Source organism: Rattus norvegicus, chromosome 2 (assembly GCF_021556685.1).
Source record: "Rattus norvegicus strain SHRSP/BbbUtx chromosome 2, alternate assembly SHRSP_T2T, whole genome shotgun sequence".
NCBI lineage: Eukaryota > Metazoa > Chordata > Mammalia > Rodentia > Muridae > Rattus > Rattus norvegicus.
Genome location: NC_141535.1, coordinates 104,329,706 through 104,341,404, shown reverse-complemented (window position 1 = coordinate 104,341,404; position 11,699 = coordinate 104,329,706). Strand labels below are relative to the sequence as shown.

At 43.7% G+C, this 11,699-nt stretch overlaps 1 long non-coding RNA gene across 1 annotated transcript; it reads left to right on the top strand.

Moving 5' to 3' along the window:
• Positions 1-5,086: 5,086 nt before the first annotated feature.
• On the top strand, positions 5,087-8,985 carry LOC102549474 (uncharacterized). Its single transcript, NR_190576.1, is given in 3 exon segments — positions 5,087-5,205; positions 6,842-6,902; positions 7,989-8,985. It is a non-coding gene; the product is annotated as an uncharacterized LOC102549474 (long non-coding RNA).
• Positions 8,986-11,699: the final 2,714 nt, after the last annotated feature.

Here is an 11,699-nt window from a genome sequence, read left to right as displayed (position 1 = left end):
GCTTGACCATGGAGATTATACAGAGGGTTAGACCAGCACAAAACCCAGAGCTCTTGTACTTTGCTCAGACTTTTCAGTGCTTTTTCTGGGCTCTATTCTCCACTCTGCCCACACAGCTGGTGGTGACTATAGACAAACTCAGCACTCCGTGCCTGTCATTCAAGGCCATGTGTCTATCTGACATGCAAATCATCCTCAATGCATCAGGCTCACCAGGCAGTGCTATACGACTTCAGAAGAGAATTCTGCTCCCTGGAAGATGAGAGAGAGCTGCATTATGGTCCAGTTCCCCAACTCAGCAATGATTCTGTGACAGAAATGACTGACTGCCACCTGCAACCCAAGCCTAGTGTGCCTACTTCCCAGAAGGCACTCTGTGATCTGGGGGTAGATAGGAGGCTACTACCAAATTGCAACTTGGAGCAACTTGCTTGGGTTTTCTGACCCTCAGTCTACTCATCTTTAAGATGTGGACACTGATAGACACCACATGGGATTACAAGAAGTATAAACCAGGAGGTATAAATACAATATTTTTGTAAACACAGACCTTAGACAAAGGGCTGTTGATTATTGGTTAATTATTCATGAAGCCACAGAAACCCATACCAATTAAGGATTTTATTTTAATGAGGTCTCGCTCTATTGCCCAGATGGGTTGATTCTTCCCACCTCAGCCTCCTGGTTAGCTGGAACTATAAGATATACTGCCCCCATTCCCAATTCAAGGGATTATTTTTAGAAACCTTATCTAGAAGCTGGAATGCAAAAGCTGGAAGCTCTTCTTCCCCCTCCCCCTCCTTCTCCCCCTCCTCCTCCCCCTCTTCCTCCTCTTCTTCCTCTCCTTCTTCCTCCTCCTCTTCTTCCTCCTCCTCCTTCTAGTATAGCCTGGACTAACATCTCCTATAAAAGCTTGTTGCTTTACACATTAGTATTCTACAGTCCCCTGCTGGTCTCTTCTAGAGTGTAGGGTGTTCATCCACTTAGCAAGAGGCATTCTTCACTCTCTGCCTCCCCGATGGGCAGTGTGGAGCTGGTATTGGGGATATCAGGAGTATGGCAACCAGAGGGCAGTCATGCTGTTCTAAGCAGAACCACTTGCCTCATTGTGGAGCCCATTCTGAGAAGCCGGGAAGTCCTGCAAAAACTTACTCTGGTTAATAAAGGCCAGAGCCTAGGGCCTGGGTTCTCTTTTTGTGTCTGCACCAAACTCTGTCTGAAAACAGGCCTATCTACGATGAGGTACTGAGCTCTGCTTTCTGCCTGTAGCCTGATGCCCAACAGTCTCGAAGACCATATTAGGTTGCTCCACTAGGAAGAACTGATGGTCTCTCCTGGCAGGATCTGAAGGCCAGTGTCTACGTAGTGGATATATATGAGCGGCATATCTACTGGAATTCTCAGATCCCCTTCATGCAGATCTGTCCATTCACACGCTGTCACAAAGTGATTCAACACTAAATAAATGGAACTCTGTTGCAGAACTAGCCCACCCACTGACTTACTTTGTGGCTTGGGCAAGCAGTTTCCTTTGAGCCTCAGTTTCCTCGCCTATAAAGTGAAGGCTTTGAGAGATGGCTCAGCAGTTAAGAGTGCTAGCTTCTCTTCCAGAGAACTTGGTTTTGATCCCTAGCACCCACCTAGCCACTCACAGCCATCTGATTTCCTTTCCAGTGGATCTACTGTCCTCCTGTGGCCTTCACAGGTACTGCATGTATATGATGTTCAAAAACATCTATGCAGACAAAACACCTGTACACATAAATGGGAAAGGCATCAGTAGGAACGATGTGGACTTTGCACTAGATGCCTAATAGTTTTTCAGTCTCTGATACTGATACTCTGTTATTGTCACAGAATATACCACCAAGCCAAAGGTCAGAAATTATTTTTAGATTCCTTACCTAGAAGTTACAATGACACCTCTTTTCTTTCCCTTTTAGCATCCATTTTTTTCATAAGCTGACCTCTGCAGCAACACTCATCAACTTATTTTGTAATTTTCTTAGCATAATAATCCTATAGTCCTCTACTGACCTCTTTTCCAGTCTCCTGTGACTTCTTGTCTCTTGGGGGTAGAGACTAAGTCAAGTTCAAGGCCTCCAGGTCATGCTGTGGCTTCTCAGTCTAGATTGGAACTTGAACCCTTAGGAAGGTTCACCACCAGCTGTGGTTTTTTACATGACAAAACCCAGCCTCACTTGGCTGGATACTTACAAATGCTACTCAAAGAAGGTCCTCAATGGCTGTGGGGAGGCTGCCCTTCAGCTGGCTGTATGGATGTTTACCAGGTAGGGGCTACCTCAGTTTCCCAGTCCTTTCCTCTAGGTCTCAACCCATCAAGGATACTGTCTGGCTATCTACGTTGCCAATAGTGGGTAGGAAAACACCATGGGTCAGATCCCCTGGCCTGGGATTCTGTCAGCAAGCATCATTGGAACCTCTGGCTCCTAGAACCTCTTGGGACTCATGCCAGCACCCTATTTTTCACCTCCAGGAAGGGCAGGCCACATGACAGCCTGCCAAGCACAAGCTGCCGTTAAAATGAGAAGAGAGATGTTTCTTTATAATTTCCCCCTTTGAAATAAACCCAGACATAAGAACAACAGAAACACACACACACACACACACACACACACACACACACACACACACACACACACGGGTTTTAGTGGAACCCAAATGGAAGGCTAAAAGCCCAGTGGGCTGTTTCCATAGGGGATTCTTGTCTCTGGAATTTTGTCTTCTCCTCCCCGCCCTGTCAGTAACATCTCCCACCCAATCTCTGGGTCTGAGCTTTCTGGCCTAGGGTAGCCTTCCCCCTGCCATCTTCCTGGAAGTGTTTCAGATAGGAGATAGGCATGTGATAGGAGGTGGGAAACCTGGTCACTTCCTGGACACAGCTCAGTCTGGAGAGACCTGTGGTTTCAGAGATATGAAGAGAGGGGACTGGGGACCAAGACCAGCTCTGTCCAAACACCTGGATCTATCGAAATACAAAGAGAGTAAATTAAGACATCTAAAAGAAAGTACTGTAAGGAATTCCACTCACCCACATGGCCCACACCCCTTCTTATTACACAGTTACAGTTTTCCATATTAACTATACAGATCCAGCTCAGTGCGGAAAGATTAAGGATACAAAGGCCTTTTCCTCTTCTTCCAGTTTGGTTCAAGGATTTCCCTGTGGGGTAAAGAGCTCTCATCAGTTCCACTTGGAGTCTCCTAAAACAGAAATGTTGGTCTGCTCTGGATGGGAGCAGGGGTGGGTGTTGTGGGAGTGGGGCTTGGACAGGGAAACTGCCCTGGTGATAGCTGCTGCTCTTATAAGTGGTACCAGTCATTTCAAAACAAATATTCCAGAATGGCCACCATATACCAGAGGCTCCTGTGGGCAGGAGATACAGCACATACCAACAAGCAAAAATATCAGCTCTTATCTCAGACTGTACATGTGTGCTCTTCCAGAGGAGAAAAAAATCAGAGATGATAATTAACCAGCTTATGGAGGGGTTAGGTTTGCTCATGGACGAGTTGCTTCTGGTACCAGTTGAACAGAGAGCCCGACTCCTAAGGTTTGGGTGAGACATACAGTCAAAGCCAACATTAACCTGAAAAAAAAAAACACAACAAAACAAAAATCATGGAGGGCTAAGAGCCATGAATGAATTAAAAAGCCATGAGGTCTCAGATGAACTAGGTCAGAAAGTACAGGGAGGAGGGAGACAGTATTGTAGCCAAGAAGAGATGCCTAGAGAAAGGGATACTCCACAGGGCCAGTAATAGCATGGGTAAAAACCAGAATGTGTCCTTTTGAAGCTTAATTGGGAGACCACATGGGCCCCTGACCAGCAGGGGATGGAGGAAGGAAGTTAACAGGAACCAGTGCAGCTAGGCCAAAGACACAGACTGGAAGTGGAGGCCACACAGCTGCCACCGAAGAGAGATGGGTGGGTTTGCCAGTACACAGCCCACCAGAAACCTTCAGCAGACTGGCATTGCTTTTCAATTCCACATTCCAGGAGAGTGAAAGGCCATCTTGGCTAAGAAAATGGCTAGAGATGCTGTGCTCTTTTAGTTACCCAGTACATACTATGTAGCAAAGTCAGTAGCAAGTGGGAAGGATACAACAGCAAGAAGACCCTGCCCTGGTGGTAAGAACTGCCATTCTGAAGACCAGGGCTCCAAAAGCTCTTAGCAAGGTAGCTTTGGGGCTGTGACCTCTGCAGGCTCTTGTAGTTCCAGCCTCTCAGCCTGGCACCTAGGAAGAGTGATTTATTCTGTGAATTAGGAACCTTAACTCGGGGAGCAATCCTGTCGTGGCAGGGGAAGCTCTGTGTGCCGAGATGACTCTGTGTGTACAGAGACAAACAGCAGCAGAAGGCCAAGTGTCTCTAGAGATGGGTATAGAGCCTTTTTTAGCAGAAGGAAGAAGTGTCATTTGGCCTTGCTAGTCCATTCTGAGTCTGTTTTTCTATCTTCTATCTTGTCACGTTAAAGTTATCCTGCTTCCATTCCCAGCCTGGACTGTCTGCCTATCTCTTAACCCCCTCCTCCATGTTCTCTCTCTCTCTCTCTCTCTCTCTCTCTCTCTCTCTCTCTCTCTCTCTCTCTCTTTCTCCTCTCTCCTCTCTCCAAAGTAAACGGGAAAAAAACAACAAAAAATTAAAGCATGAGAAATATACACATGAAAACACGCGTGTGCATGTGCATACATACACGTACACACACAAACACATTTGCAAAACACTACATGTACTTAAATGCCACTGCTGGTCCCCTTTCCCTCTGTTTGGGCACTCTTGGACTGGCTCCTCCAGTCCTATCTTTCCAGAGGGTAGTGGTATTTGAGTCCTGGTGGATAGTCAAATATTTGCCATTCTCATCACAGAGGTCAAGCTGACAAGATAAATTTATCTCCGGTCATTTGTGTGTGTTTACATATTTTTACAAATACATGCTCGATATAGACACACCATTTGCAACTATAGTCGTGGCGCTTCATCAAGTCACGTGCAAAAGCGTGGCCTCGAGTGCAAAAGTGCCCCTCCCACCAGGGAAAGGCTGCATAAAACAAAAGCCAACTGACTTAGGGCAGCGACCGTTGGCCACAAAGGCGCGAGCGCAGTGATCCCAACAGCAAATCCAGGGGGGAAGGAGTTCGTGTGAGCATACAAGCTGTTGGGGGGATCCTCAGTAGAACTGGTAAGTACAGACAATCATGAAAACCCTTCATCCAACGGGTGAAGTACCCAGAATATGCCAGACACTGTTCTGGGTGCTGCTACTTAAGCCAAGGGCTTATCAGGGGTCTGATCTTCAGGCGACAGACACCTTTCTACCACACCATGCCTATGCCTCACACCCTGCTCTGTGCATGCTAGGTACTCACAACAAGTCAAGCAAACAACTACGTAAAGACTTCTCAGGACTCATGCCCTCCATACTGGCGTTAAATAAGACCTGTAGAGACCGTCCTTCATGGAAACTGGTGGCCAGAAGGAGGCGCTGTGAATTTACGTGGCAGGCTAGGCCCAACGCTCACCTTTTTCAGCTTAGGAAATTGGAGGCTTTGGTTGGTGGTACTGGACTCCCGGCATCCACAGGGCTAGAGACAGTAATGCCAGCCAGGTTGGCCCTTGGGCAGTAGACGTTGCTTAGCACCTAGGAGATGGAATTTTATGAGCTTGCACAGGTAGCAAACGCTGCCATCGAGCCTATGTGTTCAAGTGAGAAGGCGAGGATCTGTACTTAGAGCTCCCTGCAGTAGTTGCCCCTGCTTCAACACCCCTGTGGCCAGCATCAAAATTCTGAAAAGTCAAAGTCTCTGTAAGGGCTTCCAGGGCAGTGGGCTGCTGTGCAAGCTCTTGGTCCTCGTCTGTCCTTGTTGGGAAAGATCGTTGAGAATGACTGTATTGCTCTTTCAGTCCTTACTCATATTGGTGTCTTTACATGCTCATAAGACCAGGAATGTATCATCACACCCAGGATGAAGCAACAGGAATGGGAACGATGATCCATGTTTGGCCACTTCCTTTATCAATGTTGCGGTCAGTTTTGTGAAATGAGCAATCTCTTTCTTTGAGGATATCAAACCCTCTGCAGTACAAGGTTGCCAAGTGTTCACATGGACCCTACTGTGTCTATCATATCCCACATTTCAATAATCTGTGCCAACTCTGGGTAATTCCGTTAAGGGTTTTTTCAGATTTGTTCATCCACTCAATCAGCCAATTCTTTGTTTCTTTAAACTTTGATTCAACCTCTAAAGTGAAGCTGTGTCAGGTCTGATCTTTCTTAGCTTTCTCAAAACTGCTTTGTGATTGGGTGGTTTTTTGGGTTGTTTTGTTTTCTTTCTTTTTTCACTGACCACATGATGCATCATTACAATGCTAGAGATAGGCTTTGGATTTCTTATATACAAATTTATATTCATACATATTTGTATAGAACTCTCGTGCCTGCTCTTTTTTTTTAAACTTCTAGGATATTGTGGTGGTTCTATTATCCACCTTTTGAGGCAATAGATATGGCACACACATTTTCATGCACAGATCTGAGTGATATAAATTTAGCATAATTATCCAGTGAAACACAGTAGTCTACTTCCAGCCTGGTGAACACTATATATTCCCTGGGCCACATGAGAGAGGAAAGTTTTAGCACAGTGAGAACAACATACTTTATAGATATTCTGGTAAGGAATGATATACTCTACCAGAAAATAAAACAACATTATATCCCTGGGCAAATAGTAAATCTTCAAAACAAACAAACAAAAAGCCTAAACAATCAAGAGACCTGCATGTCTTATCACTCTCCCTCCCTTTCTTTTAAACAGGAGATGGGGTGAATTGGCTCTGTCCACATTAAGGGTGGCCTCAAGAAAAGACATGCAACAGGTAAATGACAGAAGTAGGAAGAGCGTCTGTAGGTCAAGGTCACCTGATTTGTACATATCAGCTTACCTATGATAGTTGTATAAATGTAGTAAGTACTAATACTGCAGAGACAGAGGACAATGACTTGTGCTGACACATCCAAGGGCACCCATATGGAGGATGAAATCGAGGAGACAGGAATTACTATCTTAGTAACACATCTCTGGAAGTTTTGTCCTTGGAGGACTCTGACAACAAACAGAACCCTGGACAAATTAATGTTATTGATGTTATTGAGGGAACCTACCAGAAAGTAGATGTCAATCGCATTGTTATCGAGCCAACAGATAATAGAATATCTGCCCTCTGGTATCATAGGTCTCCACAGAATTCCTCCCTTCCTAACCTGTGCTCCCTTTCACCGAAATTCCTCTTTCCATCCAGTTTCTACCCATAGTACATGGGGACTATCAATATAAAGCAGAAGATGGCAAGAATATAATCTTTACGGTATCATCTACTAAAACCCAGCCCCAGGAGACACCCATAGCATCAAACAAGAACATCAGAAGGTAATGGAAGTCGGTAAGGAGACACATTAGTCACCTGTTTAGCAGGTTGTGTTTCTACCTCCACACCCTGAGTAGAACAGATACAATATCCAAGTAAGGGATAACCAACAATGGAAAATGGATCCCCAAGGAAACTGAGTAGGCATGGTCACCAACCATTTCCTCTTTCATTTCCAAAATCACTCTTGCCACTGACAGGCTGTACCCATTTATAGGACATGAACTTTAAACTATCTGAGCACAGATGGAACTTTCCTACTCAATCCTGCTTATGTGGATTCTGAAGAAGTTGAATGAGAAGCAGACAGCAGGAGACTATGGGTAGAAAGTGGATGGAAAGAGGAAAGGAATTTCGGTGAAAGAGAGCACAGGTTAGGAAGGGAGGAATTCTGTGGAGACCTATGATACCAGAGGGCAGCTTTATGCTAAGTCCTTCTGTGTCAATGTCACTAACATAGTCCTTTGTCTTCTTTCGAATGCTGATCATCTGGCCCAGGTCCAGGGTTCTTATTCCATTGGTCTGTGTTTACCCCAGTACAGCATAACAGCTGCAGGAAGGACCCAGGCCAGAAGAAGCAGTGTGCACAACCCGTTGTTACCTGTCAGATGCCTCCACCAGCCTGCACACAACCTCTGCACAACTGATCTACAGAATGTGAGTAATTAGCTCCCCACCCTTTGACATCATTGTTCCCAATGCACTAGTGCATGGACAGAGAAGCTGTACACATGACCATCCTATGAAGACACAACAAACCTCATTCTGCAGTCCAGGTAAGAAAATTTATTACATTTCCCATCTGCCTCATTATCTTCCCATGCCATGGTCCCTGTGGCACCTGTCTCAAACAGGTGGGACATGCAGTGACAGTATCTCCTAGCCACTAAACATCCAAGACAACTATGACAATGTAAGTAGAAGTCATGATGAGTGTGGAGTACCATGGTGTTTAGGGAGTATCTTCCTATGAGCTTCTAAGATTGGGAAATTCTTCTAAGCAAGTAATGAAAAATTTTCATGGCCTTCCTCATGAGGTCGTGGAAATGTTAGAAATGATAAGTCTGTGAAAACTGTTACCTCATTATATATTGTCATGGTAAACTAGCATTTGGTACCAGGATATTCAGACTGAGGATTCTGGAAGAAGGGAACCTGAGGCATATCTCTGGCCATCTTTTCTCAAGGTAAAAGTAACCTGAGACAATGTGAGGGAAATGTGTTCCTGAGAAACAAGATAACAGAATCTATTAGGGATACCATTCCATAGGCAAGACCAGATCCTTATAACAACTCTAAAGCACCAGACCTCCTCTGTGTTGAAATATTGGCTCAGCAAAGAACATAGTCATTTCTATGGCCCTTTGAGTCACCAAACCTACAGTTCAGATGTTAACACAAGTCACAATACATCCTTTTTAGCTAAAGTTCCTGGACCAACTGGATGCTCATCATCATAGAAATTTATAATAACCAATGGTCTTCCTCAGTTTGTAATTTTCCACAAGTTTGACAAATTCCACAATACAAAAAATATACTCATTCTCCAGATGGTTATGCCTCTTGTACAAAGTTTCAGCACAGGATTGACCACTACAAAGGTCCATGTACTCTCTGGTGTATAATATGCTCATGAGAGATATCATGAAATAAAAATCTAACCATCAAAACTTTCCTTCTTGTAGCAGAAATGAGAGCTCACTAAACTAAATACGTGTTCTGAAAACATGAGCAGATGAGCTGAGATCTACTGAACAAATAAAAGCCTTGAATTTCAATGTGACCTATATGTTATGCCTATGGGGATAGAAATAGAAGGATATAGACTCTTTTGTAGCCCAATGCAGAATGGTCTGGCCACATTTCTTACCTCCAGCTTAAAGGCAAGTGTCTCAGAAAACAAGGACAAAATAACATGTGAGACATTTTACTACTTGCACATGAGCCAACACATTCAAGTGCTCTAAACACACATATGAAGTTATAAACCTATACCTAGACAAATATACACAAGAGGTATGAAGAAGGGGGAATAGGGAAAACCATCAGTGAACATTTTATCTTTCACAATGATGGTTATACTGGCTGGTTCTGTGTGTCAACTTGAAACAAGCTGGAGTTATCACAGAGAAAGGAGCCTCCCTTGTGGAAATACCTCCATGAGACCTAGCTCTAAGGCATTTTCTCGTGGTGCCATCCCTGGGTTGGTAGTCCTGGGTTCTATAAGAAAGCAAACTGAGCAAGTTAAAGGAAGAAATCCAGTAAGCAGCATTCCTTCATGGCCTCTGCATCAGCTCCTGCCTCCAGGTTTCTGTCCTGTGTGAGTTCCTGTCCTGACTTCATTTGGTGATGAACAGCAATGTGGAAGTGTAAGCTGAATAAACTCCTTCCTTGTCAACCAGATTCCTGGTCATGATGTTTTGTGCAGGAAAAGAAGTCTTAACTAAGACAATGGTCTTTTCGTCCAGCAGCATTCAAGTAAAAGGTTCATGCAAAGCTGTATTTAACTTGATGTTTGTCTCATTAGGTGTGTCTTCTGCAGAGTATGCATTGGCTACCAACTGTATCTGTTCTTAAAGGTTGCTGGGTCAAGCTTCTCAGATGACACTTATCTTAGGCACTTGTTCGCAAATACAGCAGAATATCTTTACTTGTGTCAAGGGTAGGCATTCTCTCATAGCATATGTTTCAAGATAGGCCAGTCATTAGTTAGCCTTTTCCTCAATTTCTACTCCATCTTTACTGCTGGACCTCTTATAAGATGGGCATTTGGTGAGTTGAAGGTTTTACGGCTGGGGTTGTGTCTCATTCCCTTCACTGGAAGTCTTTTTTGGTAACTGGATAGAAACATTTTGGGTTCATATCTACCATTGCTAGGAGTCTTAGGGTCCCCTTCATTGATTTCTGGAAGTTTCCATTGCACTAGGTTTCTAGCTTGTAGAGATACATGGTACCACTACAAATTCCAGTTCTCCCTGGTACTCTCTCCCTCCCTCCTCACCTCAGTAGATTACTCCTGCTCTCATCTTCACCTCTCCCTCACCCAATTCCTTCTTTCTGTCTACCCCTGTTGTCTATGCTATTTCCTTTATACAGTGTTACTCACTTGTCCCCACTTGGACCCTCTTTTCTATTGAGCGTTTTGGCTCTGTAGATTATAGCACGTGTCTTGTACTTCAAGGTTAGTACACATTTATAAGTGACTACATAGTATGTTTGTCCTTTTGAGTCTGGATTACTTCACTCAGAATGTTATTTTCTCTAGTTCCATCAATTTGCCTGCAAATTTCAGGATGACTTAATGTTTATTAGCTGAGTAGTATTTCACAGTGTAAATGTGCCACAAAACACATTATCCATTGTTTGGCTGAGGGAAATCTAGGTTGTTTCCATTTTTTTGTTATTCTGAATAAAGATGCTATGAACATAATTGAGCAAATAGCCTTGTTACAGCAACTTTTAGGTATATGCCCAAGAATGTTATAGCTTGGTCTTAAGGTAGAACTATTCCCAATTTTCTGAAAAACCACCAGAATAAAGTGGTTGTACAAATTTCCACTCCCTTCAACAATGGAGGAGTGTTTTCAATGTTCCAATATGAGCTGCCAATTGATGAACATTTTATCTTTCACAATGATGGTTGTACTGGTTGGTTCTGTGTGTTAACTTGAAGCAAGCTGGAGTTATCACAGAGAAAGGAGCCTCCCTTGTGGAAATGCCTTCATGAGATCCAACTGTAAGGCTTTTGCTCTTAGCCATTCTGACGGAATCTCAGAGGCATTTTGATCTGCATTTCCTGATGACTGTGGATGTTGCACATTTTTAAGTGCTTCTGGACCATTGAGTTTCCTCTGTTGAGAATTTTCGGTTTACATCTGTACCCCATTTTTAATTGGGCTATTTGGTTTATTGATGTCGAATTTCTTAAGCTCTTTATAAAGTTTAGATATCAGCCTTCTCTCAGATGTAGGGTTTGTAATGATCTTTTCCTATTGAATAGGGTGACATTTTTCCCTTTTTACAACATCCTTTGCCTTACAGAAGGTTTTCTGTTTCATGAAATCTATTTATTAATTGTTGATCTTAATGCTTGAGTCATTGGTATTCTGTCCAGGGTGTTGTCACCCTTACCAATGAGTTCAAGGTTATTCCCCACTTTCTCTTCCATGAGATTTACTGTATTTCACTTATGTTGAGGTCTCTGACCCACCTGGACTGGAGATCTGTGCAGGGAAATAGATATGTTTC